The following is a 17,007-nucleotide window of genomic DNA, read 5'->3' as shown; positions in this document are numbered from 1 at the left end:
GATAATATTTTATGATGAATATGTGGAGTTATCAAAACTTAACTAAATGTAAAATCGCACATGCGACTGGGATTGTGTATGTGTGTTTAGGAAGAGCCATACACACTGAAGAAACAAATAAAGCAGATGTTGCTAAAGTATACGTAATTTAAATGCTGTTATACACCGTAAGGAAGGTATCAAACAGCATAGAATAATAGATAAAACCTTTTTGAAAATTAAATATTAAAAATTTCTGTTATAGGTATCGCATTTCTCAACTTTTTCCCAAAGTAAAAACTTTTCCTAATTTACTGGTATGGTAACTAAAAATTTATTTTGTGTGTGTGTGTTTTTTTTTTAATTTACAAGAAATATGCTTAAACTCCGATAAAATTTACTGAAAAAAGTCTAAATTTTGAAGTATACAACGCGTGCATATAGTAGATTAATCATGTTCTGATATACATGTTAAATATTTATGTCTATCTTGTGCTATTGAACAAGATATTTTTGTCCTTTAATGTATTCAGTAAACAAATAGCTAGCCAATATATTACAAATAAGCTCTTTTCCGCTGCAATTCTTTCAGAAGTATTGCTTGCTCTGAACAAAGTTCTTCAGAGTACTCAGTTCTTCAGACCGTGATACCCAGATAAAATGGGATTTATTGATGAAGAACTAGCTATAATATGAAAGATTTCGAATGCTACTTTTACCAGTGTAAACTCAACAACTTCAGGAGGTGACCCCAACATTTCTAGATGCGTACGGTTTATGAGTAAAAATAACCTCAACATCTCTCTTGGGAAAGATCTTTTAGTACTAATTCAGAATGTTTGAGAAAGAATAATATATTGTTGACTAGTGTTTAGCATCCAGTTCAGCATCAAGGCTATATTAGACTTGGACCTACAGCTCAACGTGGTATCCGAACTGCATGAGCTTCTGCCGGTAATCGAAGCAGGGTCTCCTGCTCTAAAGATGCATACGCTAAAATGACCAGGAGGGAACTTAAGAATAGTAGGTATTCTGACATGAGGTCATATTGATTTTCTCAACAAAATGTTCCTATTAACATATGGCAGATTCCTATAATCGTATCCACATCCTGTGGCAGACAAAAATTTGTCATGAAAGTGCATTTGAACTTATTGGCTGTTTGAACGCTCCACTATTATTATTTTTTCAACCTGAACAGATGAACAGTTAGCATTATTGCTTCGTACTCTGAAGATTCTGGGTTCGAACCTTGCGGATGACCATGCAAATTAAGGTTAGAACTTATAAATGGCTATTGCTGGAGAGACGAGTTTACGGCGTGATTTGTGATTGATGATCTTTTTGGCTTTCTAACAAAAATTTCATACTTTTAATTCCCGTAAATCCCTAATTACCTCGCAATACTAAGGAGTCAACACTGGATAATGCTCTGCTCTTTCTGTGAATTGAACGAGATATGATTATGATGGGTATCTGCATCTTATTCCTATTAATACAATATATCAGTTCTGATCAGTTGTCGTTTTATACTTTGGAGCCACTCTGTACTTTAGTTTAAAATCCCACAACTTTTGTATATTGATTTATCTTCCCACTTGATACTGTTGAAAATTCTTCAATTTTGTTACATTAGAATTTTTCTTTAAAATCTATTATATTACATAAGTTTTCTTTTTGTTTAACATTACATGATCATTGTAACTGAAACCAAAGAAAGCAAATAGATGAGTCGTTTGAGTGACACGCTTGACAATTAGAAGATGAAGAAAGAAAGAAACTATTTCAAAAATAGACTTGGAGAGTTCTTGAGAAGGTCAAAAGAGGAGAAAGAATGAAAGATTAATTGGGCGAGCTTTGCACAGTGGAACGAAAGACCCGCAGCACCCACTCACACTCACACACAGCCACTGGAAGAGTGAGAAGAAAATAGGGAGAAAAACTAGAATACGAGAAGAAGAAAAATAAGATGAAAGAGCTTCCGTTCCCTCCCTTGTCTTCTCGCGAGACGACAAGTTCGTTATGGAAATCAATAAATGGAGAATAGGAAGCTGTCTTCTCGATCGCTGGCTCTGTGACACTCTACTGCTATTACAGTCAGAGAGGAAAATTGGCTCCTTTGTAAATTGGATTGTTCAAGTTATAATATAATTTTACTATGATTACTGGCTACATCAAATGTTTGTTTGATTAGGAAAGATGGTTTGACACTTCTACTTTTCTTTCTTATGTCGAAACACAAAGACAGCTAAACTCCGAAATAATGCTTTTCTGTGTAATAGTGTCCACATTTATTGTTTACAACCATTAATAACAAGATATTCAGCATTATTATGATCATCTAATAACATCTTGACTATACAACCATCATTCCTAATACTCATAAGTATCATACAGTATTGATCAATTGACACAACTCTCATAAAGTAAACAATATATTCGAAAGGTTTCTGAGAACAAAGTTGTTAAATTGGTCCTAAAGTTCAGCTGTGTTGGAGGTGAGATAATATGGTGAATAACGTCCTATTGTAAGAGATGGTCTTACATTATGATCTATACATCCACCAATTGCACCCCGGTAGTGGTTAGAACCTCACGTTAATGAATTTCTGTTCATTACAAGTCGGTAACTGCTAAATATAAAAACTCGAACTCGACTCAGGAAAGGTGGGAGGAAAATATTGTGCCCAAAAGTAAACGAACAATCCAATGTTTGAAGACGATGTATAACGGAAAAGTTTACAAAAACATTTTCGTCATCGAAAGAGTAAGAGCAATTTGTAGGTCGAGAAATCTAACTATAAGAAGGCAAAAACATCTCTTGAATATAAAAATACTTGTGAAGGTTCGCCGATTAAGAGTTTAGAAACTTTTAGGGAAGATGATTTAGGGTAGTTCATGAAGAAGATGAAGGAATAATGTACGGAACTTAGAAAGGTGATAAGAACAAGACAGATTGGATTGGATTATTGTAAATTTCTATCTAATGGTGAAGTTTTCTTTCTATGGAAATAGTAATAAGAAGAACTAGTCACTACGGAAACTAATGTTATCCAAACAAATTTCTTATGCTCAGACACCCTGATTGTTTGCAGATTTTCTCAAAATCCATTTATGTTTCTATATCCATCATAGCATTCAAGTTTTTGAAAAATGTTATTTTCTTCACAAATCTATTTAAAGTATAAATAAGGAATGTTGTTGAAAAAGTTGATACCCACTAATTATTGGATAAATGTATTTAAGGTTTTAAAAAGTAGTGCAAAATTCCATCTTCTAACCATCCTTTTCATTTATTTTGTTAACTTACTTAATATGTTTATTTGGTTCATGTTATCTGTGCTTTAGTAATTCAATTAATAGAATTAATACACAATTCCTACGCAAAGCACGATGTTTTCATTAAAATATTATGCTTAGGTCACAGGCTGTATGATAGTTCTATTTTTAATGTGGTTAAGTTGTTAATAATATTCATAATTATGATCATTAAAATATTTTGAGGAAAGTGCATTAATGAAAGTATAATGAGAGTTGTCAAGTTTTTCGACTACTTCTGGAATCTCAACTAATCTAACGTTATTTTCTGGTACTACAGCACCAACCTAACACTCTCAAATTATTTTCAAAACTTTCAGTTTTTAATTTTTAAACCTTTACAAGAGTTCGCAACTTCTATATGTTTCTTCTCCCGGAAGGTTTTCTCGGAAGTAATCATCAACGTTAGCGCGGCTGAAAGACATTCAACTTTTCCAATTTGATAATGTATTCATCCTACATCTGACCTTTCAGGAACATGGCATTTGCATATTGTGTGATGAGTAATGTAATAGGTACTTTTTTTCTGGAAATGAATGGTCACTGCAAAGATGAAAATGTTTTATATTACGTTTTCCTCTATTTTCTTTGAAGTTACCATCCTGTTTTATGCCAGGAACTTTCAAAGGGAATCGAAGGGTATTGAAAGGCTAATATTTAGCCACCAGGCAGTTACTTATGCGTTCCCTTTACATCTTAAGTGATTCTCAGAAAAGCTTCCTATCTGTAGACGAACTAACGTGTTGTTGCAATGTTGCAGATTATGGAAGTGGATAGCTGTCCAATTAAACCTGAAACATTTAAAAATATATATATATATAATTAAATTTAGATAATATATGTTTTAATGTTTAGTCAAATCCCCTGTTAGCAGATATGCTGTTTAAAATTGAATATATGTATGGAATGTTGGTGAATCAGTAGTTCAACAGTCACTTTTAAATCGCTGGTTTAATCAAAGACTAAGTGATTTAAAAGAGAATAACATCCTGTTTCTGATTTTTACAAGTCTTTTGTTTACCCTTACTTTGTTATTCTGCGAATTGTTTCATCATTCATTTACTCCTTCATCGTATGTCCCTTTAACCCTGTAGAATCATGGAACTTTAAACGTTTTATATCGATAAAGTGTATAGATTTTCATATGTGTGGATTTCTAACTACTATAAATTCATATTTTAATTCTGCAGCTATTACAATGCAATGCAATGCTTGTGATTGCACTTACAAGTGCTTTAAACAAAAACATCTTTGCTCTAGAGTTAATTAGAACGTTTGTTTCGTCAAAATCTGTAAGGCGAGTTTTAAATTATCATTCTAAAAATTTTATATCGTGATGATGCGTAGATGGAACTGGAAATCGAACTCAGGACTTATTAACAGTGAAATCAAACTATTAATGATTGATTTGTGGTACATTGAATAGTGCTTCTCGAAGGTATGTCGTGGTTCAGTAGTCTGCTTTCATATAAAGAAAGTGTACCGCGAAGTAGTTATTTCTTAATCCAAAAATTTACTAATGACAAGAAATTACACACAAGTTAAAGGAAAATATTAAATATTTATGACTTAAAGTTTCAAATTCTATTTACTCATTCTGTAGTTCCGTGTTATAATAAAATAATGGGAAATTTGTGCTCCGGATAGACATCAAGTCTACACTGAGGTTTCAGTTGTGAATCACGAAACACGCTTGTGCAGGAAGGAACAGAGATATTTATGTTAATCTCATCTTGCTGCGAAGTTAGATCCTTAAGAAGAACTGTGCCATGGCTCAAACTGAATAAAATATATAATGTAAATCTTTTGAAAATACATAAACATTGTAAGTATATGAAACATTAACACATACTATTATAAACGAACTATATGAGTTCATAGATAAGTTTCAAAAACATATTTAAATAAATCAAAAGAAATTCTTGGGATTTAGGATGAGAAAGGAAGAAAGAAATTATCACAATCCGCTACCTTCCATTGAAACTTTGTTTGAGATCAGAAACGAAGATACAGTAATTGAAAGCGTAATGTTTATACGCTATATTTTCTAAGATTTGCCTTTTATATTATGCACTTTCACGTTAATTATGGAAGTTAGTATCGTGTAGATTTGTTAAAATCTTTAGAACAATACTAAGTGAAAAATAGAGCAATTAACATTTTATGTTCTATGCCTCAAATTATTTGTTATTGTTAAAGGGAAAAACGACTTTTCATATTCGCAGTGGACAGATTCTACTTAACAAAAAAGTGACTAAGTGATAGAGCGCTTACTTCTGGTGCATGGGATCCTTGGTTAGATCCCCGGCCAGGTAAGTTTGTGGTGGACAATAGCGTGTTCATGGGTTTCTTGGAGTGCTCCTGTTTTCTCCCACAATCTCTTTACATCTTCTATAACCACGTACGCGCCTTAATCATCCATCTCCTTCAGTTTAAAGAGCATAAACGTTGGACGTTAAACTGAAAGAAATGAATTTTCTATTTTCTCTCCGTTCTTAGGCGACGGTTGCCTAAATGTTCACAATGTTATCATTGTTACATTCTGCTTGGTCTGCTCTTTGATTCATGTCTCTAGACCAATTAGAGAATTAGCTAGAACATTTGAAAGGAACTGCGTGATATGTGTATTTTAAAAAAATCTACCCTGTATTATCGGCCTTACTCAGTACCATGATCCTGGTCACCAAAAGGATAAAATCCTTTAAAGGTATTCTACAAGTTTACCAGTGTACTGTTATGTAAGCAAGCCGGTTTCAATCTAGTTCAAAGATCTCCAGTATGTTCCATATTACTTTCTAAAGAGCTTGTTTCACCAAAACCTCCTTTATATATTTACTCAGTCTATCCATGTGTCCGTCCGGGAGACACAAAACCTCAAGAGCTACTTAATGAATTACAATCAATTTTGGCTAGAATATGGAATGTCAAATGTTGAGTTCGTTGAGGTAGGGGAATCCATCCAGTTGATCCAAAGATATGGAAAATCAAAAACTGGTTTTCAATGTAATCCTATAGGAATAATTATGGGTATTATCTTTGCTTGATAAACTACGCAGTGCTGTTGAGATTAGCGTGTTAATATAATGCTTAGGATGCAAAATACTTGTATGTCCGTGGTATTCAATGCTAAAATGAAACTAAATGACAAATCTAGTCGACAAATATAAAGACTTAAATATTTTCTAATATCTTCTATTTTAAAACATTCATTCGTCTTAAAGTACACTTTATTTACATATTTTAAGGTAAAAATCTTATTTTTAACACTAGGCTTTGTTAATTTCAGTTTCTTAAGAAGTTTGAATTACCAAAAGCCAAACCAAATTCCTCCATTTGGTGTACATTGTGATAATGCTGTTTTTTTTAATTTTTGCGAATATTATAGAGAAAATAAGATAGATTGGAAAGAAGAAAGCAAGTCATATACTATGTATAAAGTGCTCTTAAATTTACTAATCAAATTTTCTAGACATTTTCCTATATACTGAAATCTGGGTATTCAGTTTTGATGTCATAATTATCAGATACTTCGCCTTCGTAAAGTGTGGAGCCAAGAAATTTGGAAAATTTCGGCATTGTATGAAGGACGTTGAAAATAACGATTGCTATGTGTAATATCATTTTATACGTATGAAGTGGCTTTCTTATATGGATTCTTGTTACTAAGTCATTTGCAAATTAAGAGAAAAAAGTTGGTGAGGGTTGTAATGACAGCTTTCTACTGGTTTTGAGCTCATGAAATCCCGGAAATCGTTTGATAAAAATGATGTAAATGATTTAATCTTATACTATACTTTCTTCTACACACTAACTGTCTGTTAGAATATATTTTCAAAACAGTCAACATTTATATTGTGCAAAGTGACACAGAAATTACCCTAAGATATTGCAGAGGCTTCATCCATTATCGTGTCTTTTCTTATGCCTATGTCAAAAAGCACTACACTGTGATACTGAAACAGTGATATATTGTCATAATTCGAGAAAGAATATATGTTACTTATATTGTCTAAATATGGTATAAATGTACTTATTATATTGTTAAGCATGAAGCACAAAAAACAATAAAGCTGATGCGCTCCAGTCATTCTTTTCATACTTAAGACAGTGATTTAAAGTTACTTTGATATGAATAAGATATTCAATGAAAGAAGTTTAAACATTCAAAATTTTCATATTATTCCTGATAAGTAGAAATGGACTGTAATTAGCTACAGAAGCATTCAACAAGAAAAGATAACTCTTAACTAGCTTTGGACTAAGGAAGAAAATATCAAGTGCTACATATGGAGTATTGAACTGCGTGGTTGGGAAATTTTTACATTACAAAAATTAGAGAAAAAGAGTGTCTGATAAAGCCAAAGAGTTAGTTGGTGAAACTGTAACACGTGTTGAATTTTAATGAAAATATATAATTATGCTCAGCAAATAATTAGTTTGTATTTAGAGAAAAAAGTATTTAAAAACCTTCGAAATATTTTATTGAAGAAAGATGAAGAAGATAAAAATGGACGGAGAAAGTAATGAAACAAGATGTTTTAAAACGGGTAGAAGAGAAGAGGAAGATTTCAACTAGCATTCTTCGTAGGAAGGGCCATTGAATGAGACACATCTTGCGAAGAAATTGTCTTCTTCATACCGCCATAAACGGAAAGATGGAAGGAATGCAAGGTAGGAAGAAGAAAAACATAACTAATCAAAGATTTGAAAAATAAAAGAAAATATTGCGAGTTAAAAGAGGAAACTGAGGATCGAGAAAGGTGAAATAAACATTTCCAGGACTGAACCGAAGAAAACCTTATTATTAAAGGGACCTGCCAACAAGCAGAATACGTAATAATAATGATAATAATAATAATAATAATAATAATAATAATAATAATAATAATAATAATAATAATAATAATAATAATAATAATAATAATAATAATAATAGACAGTCAAAATCATTTTAACTGCTGTTGATTCATACCAATATAATTAATAGCTCCCGAAGAGTTCTTTCTTTGATCGCATTGCAGACTATCGAAGAACAGAGTACTGCTTATTCAAGATTATACTTTCTTTAAGTCTGACAGATGGCACTACTCTATAGTACTACATCGACAAAGAAAATTAGGTATAACGTGTGTCGTTAATGAATAGTAACGTTCTCATACCTCTCGTTTTCATTTAGTGATCGAGAGGTCTTAATTGATTAGCTGGAAAATAAGAGGATCAACATCACTAACCCCGATTAAAAGAGCGAAAGAGAAACTAACCAAAAAAATGGAAAGACAATGAAGTACATTGATGGATGGCCTCTTACTAAACGGCAACAAGGAGGAAGATGACTTTACTAACAATAAACAAACTAGGCAATTGATTTAAATACCGCTATCACAAATACGTGAGTATAATTAATAGAGAATATAGAAATGGAAGAACATATAAAAATATATTTAAGAATTGGAAAGGTCTACGGCAGGGTGGGATTAAAATTGAAATAGTACAGAAATATTCAAACTTCTTTGCACCATACTTTACGAAGTCTTACAATTTATGGTTGTAGAAGCAGTAACTACAACTGTGGAAACAGCCCAATCTAATAGTTTTAAGGAAAAACAAAGAAGAGCCAAACGACGTTAAATCTTATTGTCCAATCTCTTTCCGTTACATTTTTAAAAGATTTTTTGAAATATAGTAACTAGAAAATTATTAGAAATAAGAAGAAATAGGAAAATGCAAGATTATATATATGATTTTGCGAATAGGAAAAGTATTGAAGATGAAATAATCAGGTAACTAGAAATTATAACAGCAGAATAAAAGGACCAATTTGTCCAATGAGTATTTTTGTTAACATGTCAGGAGCTTATGACAACCTGTAGTGGACTGGCATGTTTGATGACATTAAGAAAAATAAGATCACAAAAATATCTATGATACCATTATGAACTATTGTACTAATCATAATTTAAGTTTCGTAGCACAAACTGCGGAAGTAAAAGAGAATTCAACAAATGATTTCCATTAAGTTTCAACCGTTTTTCGGTTAAGTAGGATGTAACGATCTAGCCATACCCCTGGATGCTACAAGATTTAGGGCACACAGAAGGGAGAATTGGGTGTAAGTACGATATTGTTGTTATAGTAAAATACATTGAAAGAAAATGTAATAATATAATGGTAAAATTACATTTGTGCAGCGAAAATAATCTCTCGTTCTATATATAACATGCGGGTCAAAACTAGAAAGATCCCATCTAAAAATATGAAATCAAACAGTAGAAGAGTTGAATAATTCAAATGCCTTTAAATATCAGAAGTTAAAAAACAGATATTTTAAATCGAAAATTCGAATCTTGTAGCTGACCAAACTGACTAATTTTTTTCCAAGATATTACTCTATGTCACTAGACAGATGCTGGAATAGTTAAATAAACATTAAATAAAGTAATTAAAAGAAGAGAAATGCTTTAAATATGGTTAAGACTGTTTTCCTAGTATACTCGTTTGATCGAATTCTGAAACATTTCAGGAATCCTTTATCCATAATTACATGGAACATACGAAGTAAAAATTACATTACACTTTTCTCGATTTCTCTACGAAAAAAAAAATAATTTTATACAAAGTATTAACTCGAAAATTTTGAAAAATTAAAGTACTTGATATTAAATCGCACTTCCTCATTTCTTTCTTTATTTTATTTCATTCTTTTTGTTAGTTGGAAATCGAAACGATGCTAGTAAACCGTTAGTCCTTTCTTTGACTTGACTGAAAAACATTTTTTTTAATATGCTTGTAGATGATCTAAGAAATAATAATATTAAACTTCGTAGCTAGACCAGACATAAAAGTAGAGAAGCTTTAAATAAATTTATGAATATACGGTGGCAGAGCAATCAGATTAAAAGGTGCTTGTTTCTTTTCTTTGTGATTTTATTTTTATGTTATTTTGTAATTAAGTTTAATTGAAACACACAAATAACATCCAAAATGAATATGATTTTAATGCAATATTAAATATATAAATGTTTACAGACTGTTAATAGTTTTATTTAGATTCTGTACAATTTGAAGTACCAATTTGACAAGCAGTTACTACTTTTAATAAAATAAGTTGAATACGAGGTCTGACAAATATGTTGTCGAACTTGACACCATATGTGACTAGGAGCAGCATTATACAAACATTTTTGTATATTTAAAGAAGCCTATTATGTCAGTGCCTCACAGAAGTGTTTCTGTTGGCGCGTGACAGTTTTGTGCTAAGTGGTATGCATTGTTTTTGTGCTGGTATGCATTGCTGTTTGTGCTTGTCGTGACGCACGTGAGGCTGAAGAAAGCGGTAAAATGCTTAATGGAAGACAGCTTAACTCCTCATGATTGAAAAACGTTCCGGAAGTGAAAATCAAAATTATGTTGATGTTTTTTAGATACTGGGGTTGTATATCATGAATTAGTATCAGGAAGTCAAACATTCAGCCAAGTGTACCTTTTGGGAGTGCTGCAAAAATTGCGTGAGAATTTGTGACGAGAAACTCATGGCTTTTCCATCATGACAATGCACCTGCCCACACTTCACTGTCCATATGGGAAGTTTTGACCAGAAAACAAATAATCGTGGTAGACCATCCGCCATACTCACCTGATCTCTCCCCCATTGACTTTCTTCTTAATCTAAGGATCAAAATAGTGTTGAAAGTAACGGCATTTTGATGACATTGATGACATTAGGTCTAATACGATGGCAGCTTTGAAGACCATTCCAGAAATAGAGTTCCAAAAATGCTTCCAAGAGTGGAGTAGGCGCTGGCATCAGTAGCTTCTCATGGGGGAGTACTTTGAAGGTAATCACACCAGAATGCAGCAATAAGTCGTGTAGCACATTTTATGTAATGAGTTCGCAAAATTAATTGTCACATCTCGTATATTTATTTCTGAAAATGATGATTAAACGTACATGAAATAAGTAGCAGTGTCACATTGTATAGCACGTGAAGAAATTTGGTTTGACAGTGTTGACAACGTGAAAATTGAAGTTTCAATTTTTCCATTTCCCTTCACTCTACCATCTCCATTCAAAAATTTTAGCAAGAATGTTTGAAAATATAAAATATTTAATTCTTTAGATTTGTCAAGTAGAGAGACATTTAGTTTCATTTTAACGTTGTAGCCTATTACGGAAACATTAGCATTTTGGATCCTGAGCGTTATGCTATTCTCAATAATACTGCGGGTAATCTATCAAGCAGGGCTGATATCCCCACAGCAGTATATGGGAATCAATTTTTAATTGCCCATATCTTGGAAGTTTTAATGAATCATTTAATGAGTAATCATGTCGAAAAGAGCCTGACTGCTTCTTTTAGAAAGTATTGTATTTCCATTTTACGTTGAATTAAATCGTTATCGCATATAATAAGAGAATAGTGTTTCTTAAAAGAGATTATCAGGTGATTATTATATGAAGGCTAAATTTAATCAATCGTTGATGGAAGAATCCCTGATTCAATTCTGTGAGGTAATAGACAATCGTCCGCTTTTTTTTATGTTCTTTATTTTTCTTGCTACCTTCATTCCACTAATGCTTACATAATGATACAGCCATCTTTCTCTTTAAAGTACAAGACATAATCTCGAGAGTTTAAAATACCTTAAAGTAAAGATTTAATTTTCTTTATTGAATAAATTGAAAATACTACGTCTTCTTAAGTTTTTAGGATCTGTATTGCAAACAAAAGTATAAATTGAGATTTTCTTATGTTTGTCAGATATATTTGCCAAATACATGCAAATCCACATGCATTCCACGCACATTCTTTGGTTAGCAGCGTCAGGACAAGTGAACAAATTTGAATAAATTTGTCTGTAATTTTACACCACTCTGCGACAAAGGAAGTCGATCTATTCACTACGAAGTTAATAACAAAATAACATATATACATGTTCGCGGACAAGTGCTATTTTTGTACCAGATACACTCAATTTTCACTGAATACGCCAAATATCTTCTGTGCATAAAACGCTTCTGGTTCACTTTATAAATACGTATAGTTGTTTACAATGTCACACATTCCGATCATTTAGAGGTTTTTATCAAGAATTGACAATTAGTCCAAAAAGTGAAAGTTCAGGAACTTGAAAGTATATGAATTGAAATAAAATGCAAGATTTAATTTTCTTTATTGAATAAATTGAAAATACTACGTCTTCTTAAGTTTTTAAGATATGTATTGCAAACAATAGTATAAATTGAGAGTATATATATCTTTCTACATAGCAAAACTGTTCTATTGAGATTATCGTTTGGCATTATCTTTCTGCAGAAACGTGGTTAGTTCAACACCCTTCGAAAATTCTTTAATAGAAAAAATCATGCAAGTATTTAACCTTTACGCATACCCATCACAAAGTTTGGGTATAGCGAGTCATCTAATGATTCATCCTAATATGTTGATACATATACATATATCGGTATAGCCCATTCAGACCTGGCGGTCACAATTGTGTACATTAAATTTTTATTGCATTAATTCTACTCAAAGCATTGTTGTGGGCATACAGGCCGATTGTTTACATTTGTGTAGCTTTGCTTCACTGTTATACAAGTAGCTGCTGCATTCTAGTGAGTAGTATGTGATAAAAGTATTGTAAATAGTCCATGGTGTTGCAGTTTTATCAACAGGTACTACCTCGTCGATTTTATTACAATAATTAGAAGTTTCTCGTTGCTGAACTATCTTTATGAAGTGCTTGCGTGTGTTTGTGAATATCTGTTATATTTTGTGGTAAAATTACAAATATGACAAGCAATTCGTTATAACTTTATTTGTTGTTGAAATATAATGTACACAATTGTGCCCAAGAGGATCGTAATGAACAAATGCATTATCAATGAAAGCTCATTTAGTATGTGTTTTTGGGTGATAATATTAGTAAGAATTGGTTTGTTTTAGCTTCGATCGGACTTATATCAACGACATTAGACCAAAATTTTCTTATAAATTATATGGTACATTGAGTTAGTGTGTAATAGTACACGAATTAGAATCATGGATAAACCATCTGGTAGCAGCCCATCTCTCTCCACGGAGAAAATTTTAGATATGTTGGAGAAAGGTGACATTTCTGATTTCGATTTATCTGAAGATGAAACCGAGGAAGATTCACCGCTTGTAGAAAGTTTAGATGATCGGACAATAAAGCGTATTGGAGCGAATCAAGTACGTAGAAATATTTAATGTACACAAATGTGTACAACGGGACACCAATGCTATACAAAAACTAAAAATTTATATGACAGTGGAGTCCAGATGTACACATTTGTGCACATAAAATATCTGGAGAACTATGGGTAACAAAAACAAAATTTCAAGCAAAATGGCATCAGAAGACCCCAATGCGTTTAAAAACCACAACAAATATTTTTTTTCAAGCTTAAAACAAATTCAGGTCTGAAGGGGATAGAGAGGAGGTCACAGGGGCTTAGTAGTAGAACGTTCATTTCTGATACATGGGGTCTCTGTTTCGACCCCAGTTATGGCCAATTGGACATTGTGGTTTACAAACACCATATGCGTTTCTTTTCTCGGAGTTCTCATTTTCCTATCACTTTATTCTACTATTTCATTCATTCTCGTCATCACCGTCTCCACTAGTCTACGCGGCATAATTGTGGGACGTGAAAGACCCGTATATTTTAGGAGGTGAATGAAGGCCCCTTCAGAAAACAAATTCACAGTTGCATCAAACTTTATCTGAGAATTATACAAATTAGAGGAGCATATGTCTTTTAGACCACTTTTCGGCATATTTCTAAGGATCTCTACCCAGGACCAAGTCTTTGTGCGGGGTTATCTATGTAGAAAATTACATTTATGAAAATGTTATAGTATATATATCTTGCTAAATTATCGCGCAGCAGTAGCTCAGTGATAGAGTGCTCACCTCTAGTGCAAAAGGTCCCTGGTTCGATCTCATCTCGTGCTAAGTGGGCTTTGTGGTCGACAAACAACGTGAGTATCGGATTTCTCCCGTTTTCTCCTACTTTCTTCATTCCACCGTTTCATTCAATATTTCTATCACCTAAGTGCATAATTACGGAACGCTAAACTAGAAATTTCATTTTTAAAAACATTGTTTTGGAATAAAGGTGTGAATTATTTAGAAAGTAAGTAAGTGTAAATGTGAGTTATGGTTGTTATCAAAGGAACAACAAAAATAATTTTAAAAACTTGTTTTTTAAGATAATATCCTACGGGTGGCGAAACAGATTCTACACATAAGCTTACGTTAATATAATATAAAATTATGAACTTATATATATATATATATATATATATATATATATATATATATATATATATATATATATATATATATATATATATCCAATCCTCCTTTCCAGACTAATGAATCCTAGCAAAATTTTAGAAATTGTCGATGAACAGATCAGAATACAAGTTCTGTGAATCTTCTTTTTCATTAGTCATTTTTGTGTGAAGTTATTAATGTTGTTTCATCATTTTCAGTCTTTCATATACATGCTAACTTTTTTCTATTATCTTTTCTTTCAGGTAAGCCTCGATACTACCCCCCAAAGCTGCCCCGTCCGGAAAATGGCGTTGCCGTGATTAAACTCGCCTCCATACAACCTCCCATGCACCAGTGGTAAGAATTTGATATTTTCAGATTTCAATTTACATCATATATTTACACATAGAAAGTGGGAGATAATTCTCCAATAATATGTTGTTCTACAGAAAATACTATTAGTTAACGTATAATTTATACTGATCATTCAAGAACTTTTGAATGTAAAATGATTCGGAGATCTACACATTCTTATGAAATACACGTATTAATATATATTAGAGCATTAATATTTATAAACTTTACAAAGGTTAGAAAGCATTACCTTATTTAATTTAGTTACAAATAATAAGTATAAGAATATTTTAAAATCTAATGACATTGCAACTATATTCCGATAGTTTACTGAAACTGACAAAATATGTAAATTATCCCTACAATACATTGCAGAAATTTTCAAATAAGAAGTCATTTTTATCATGGATTTTTTTACATTGAGAATAATAGAATGAATGATACGTCAGCAACATAACACTGTAAAATTATAATACATCACAGACAAACGAGCAATCTTCGTTTCATTAAAATTTAGCATAAGATAAGAAATTTGCATGTTATTTAAAGAAACAGGTATTGCAAACGAAGTTTATTATTGATCTCCTTTCAAGTAAAAGTAGTTATACACAATTCTTTTTCTATCTGTAAGCTGTTCGTAATATCTGAAACGAAAAGTATTCTGATTATGATCTGAAATCCCTATACTCCTCTACAATCTAATTGTAAGAGCTATTTGGAAATTCTTGTCAGTTAATTGCGTTCAACATAATTGAACGATGTACTGCACACTGACATTTCAGGTCAAAAGTATCTAGCTATACTTATGAATATAAAATTTCCTGCCTCTTCTACTAAATATATAATGACTTCAGTTTCTTTTTCTGTGAACTTTAGTCTAAAGCCAAAAAAGAAAAAACGAGAATAAAAACGGTTATAGTTGCATGGCTTATGGCTTTCTTCATGACACGCAACATTAGGCGATGCTGGGCCTCGTGTTCTGACGTCCGAGCCCCGGATCGATTCTCGGTGCTGGCTCACCAGGCGAGAGTAGCCGAGCGATCCCGATGAAATTCCTCGTTCTTTTGCCACAGAGTACAGCTGTACTCCGCGTCCTAGAAGATCGAGCAGTTGTGTCTAACCCATAATTCCAAACGATACCGCCCCTTCTTATGTGCCTCTCTGTCTCTATCTTTATGCCCCCCTTTTGATAGGCCCCAGTTCGATTAAGTTGCTGCACTAAAAATGGAAAAACGTGTAACAATTATTAGTTTCTCATTGTTCCTCACTGCTGAAGAAAGAAATGCCTTCAGTTAATACTTTAATAAATATTAACGGATCTTTAGTCTCAGTGCTGTATTCCTCCCTTTTAAAATGTTTCATAATTATTGTAAGAGACGAGAAATTTTAAATACTAATTCATCAATCGAGTAGACAAAATAGAAGTACATGCTGTATTCAAATTACACCTAAGGCGCACTCTCGAGGAAGTGATTTACAGGGCTTCAAATCCCTTTCAAAATTAGATATATTGAGGATAGACGTTAACATACTACTACTGCTACTACTAGTAGTAGTAATAATAATAATAATAACAATAATAATAATACAGAAATTTCTGTCGTACCCGAGTGTTTCAGTGGCGTATAGATGTCAGATGTCCTCTTTTACTCGAACCTGTTCTCTCTCCCTGTTTATATATATATATATATATATATATATATATATGAAAATGGTCATGACGAAATTTGAAGCAAATTGGGAACATCCTCTTTTTGAGAGGCTCGGGTAACTAGTCGTGCTGAATATACATGGTGTTAATAAACTATACCGACAAACTGTAAAATGTGATTCTTCACATCAAAATAAGAGAAAAAGTTGATATTGACCTATGGCGAAAAGTGCATAGTTTCTGAGCTAGGGCTGTTCAAAATCGTGAAATAATCAAAGTTCAACAGGCCGTATTTCGAATTCCAGAAACTGTGGATGGTGGTCTTTATCAACGTAAAAGAAGCCACGCATACACAATCCAAAAGTGCATATTTCATCAATTTTCAATAAGTGTACATGATATTC

General features: G+C 32.4%; 1 protein-coding gene across 24 annotated transcripts in view; it reads left to right on the top strand.

The window, feature by feature from the left end:
- para (sodium voltage-gated channel paralytic) overlaps positions 1–17,007 on the top strand; it is a 651,733-nt gene that overhangs the window by 309,086 nt on the left and 325,640 nt on the right. For 13 of the 24 annotated variants that reach the window (XM_081734028.1, XM_081734020.1, XM_081734025.1 and 10 more), the window contains exon 4: positions 14,862–14,955. The exons of the other annotated variants lie outside the window; for them this stretch is intronic. The gene's annotated coding sequence lies outside the window, so the exon portion shown is untranslated. The remainder of the gene's footprint in view (positions 1–14,861; positions 14,956–17,007) is intronic. 24 annotated transcript variants of the gene reach the window in all.

Source organism: Thermobia domestica, chromosome 12 (assembly GCF_964235325.1).
Source record: "Thermobia domestica chromosome 12, izTheDome1.hap1.1, whole genome shotgun sequence".
NCBI classification, from domain to species: Eukaryota; Metazoa; Arthropoda; class Insecta; order Zygentoma; family Lepismatidae; genus Thermobia; species Thermobia domestica.
This window is presented reverse-complemented; position numbering and strand designations above follow the sequence as displayed.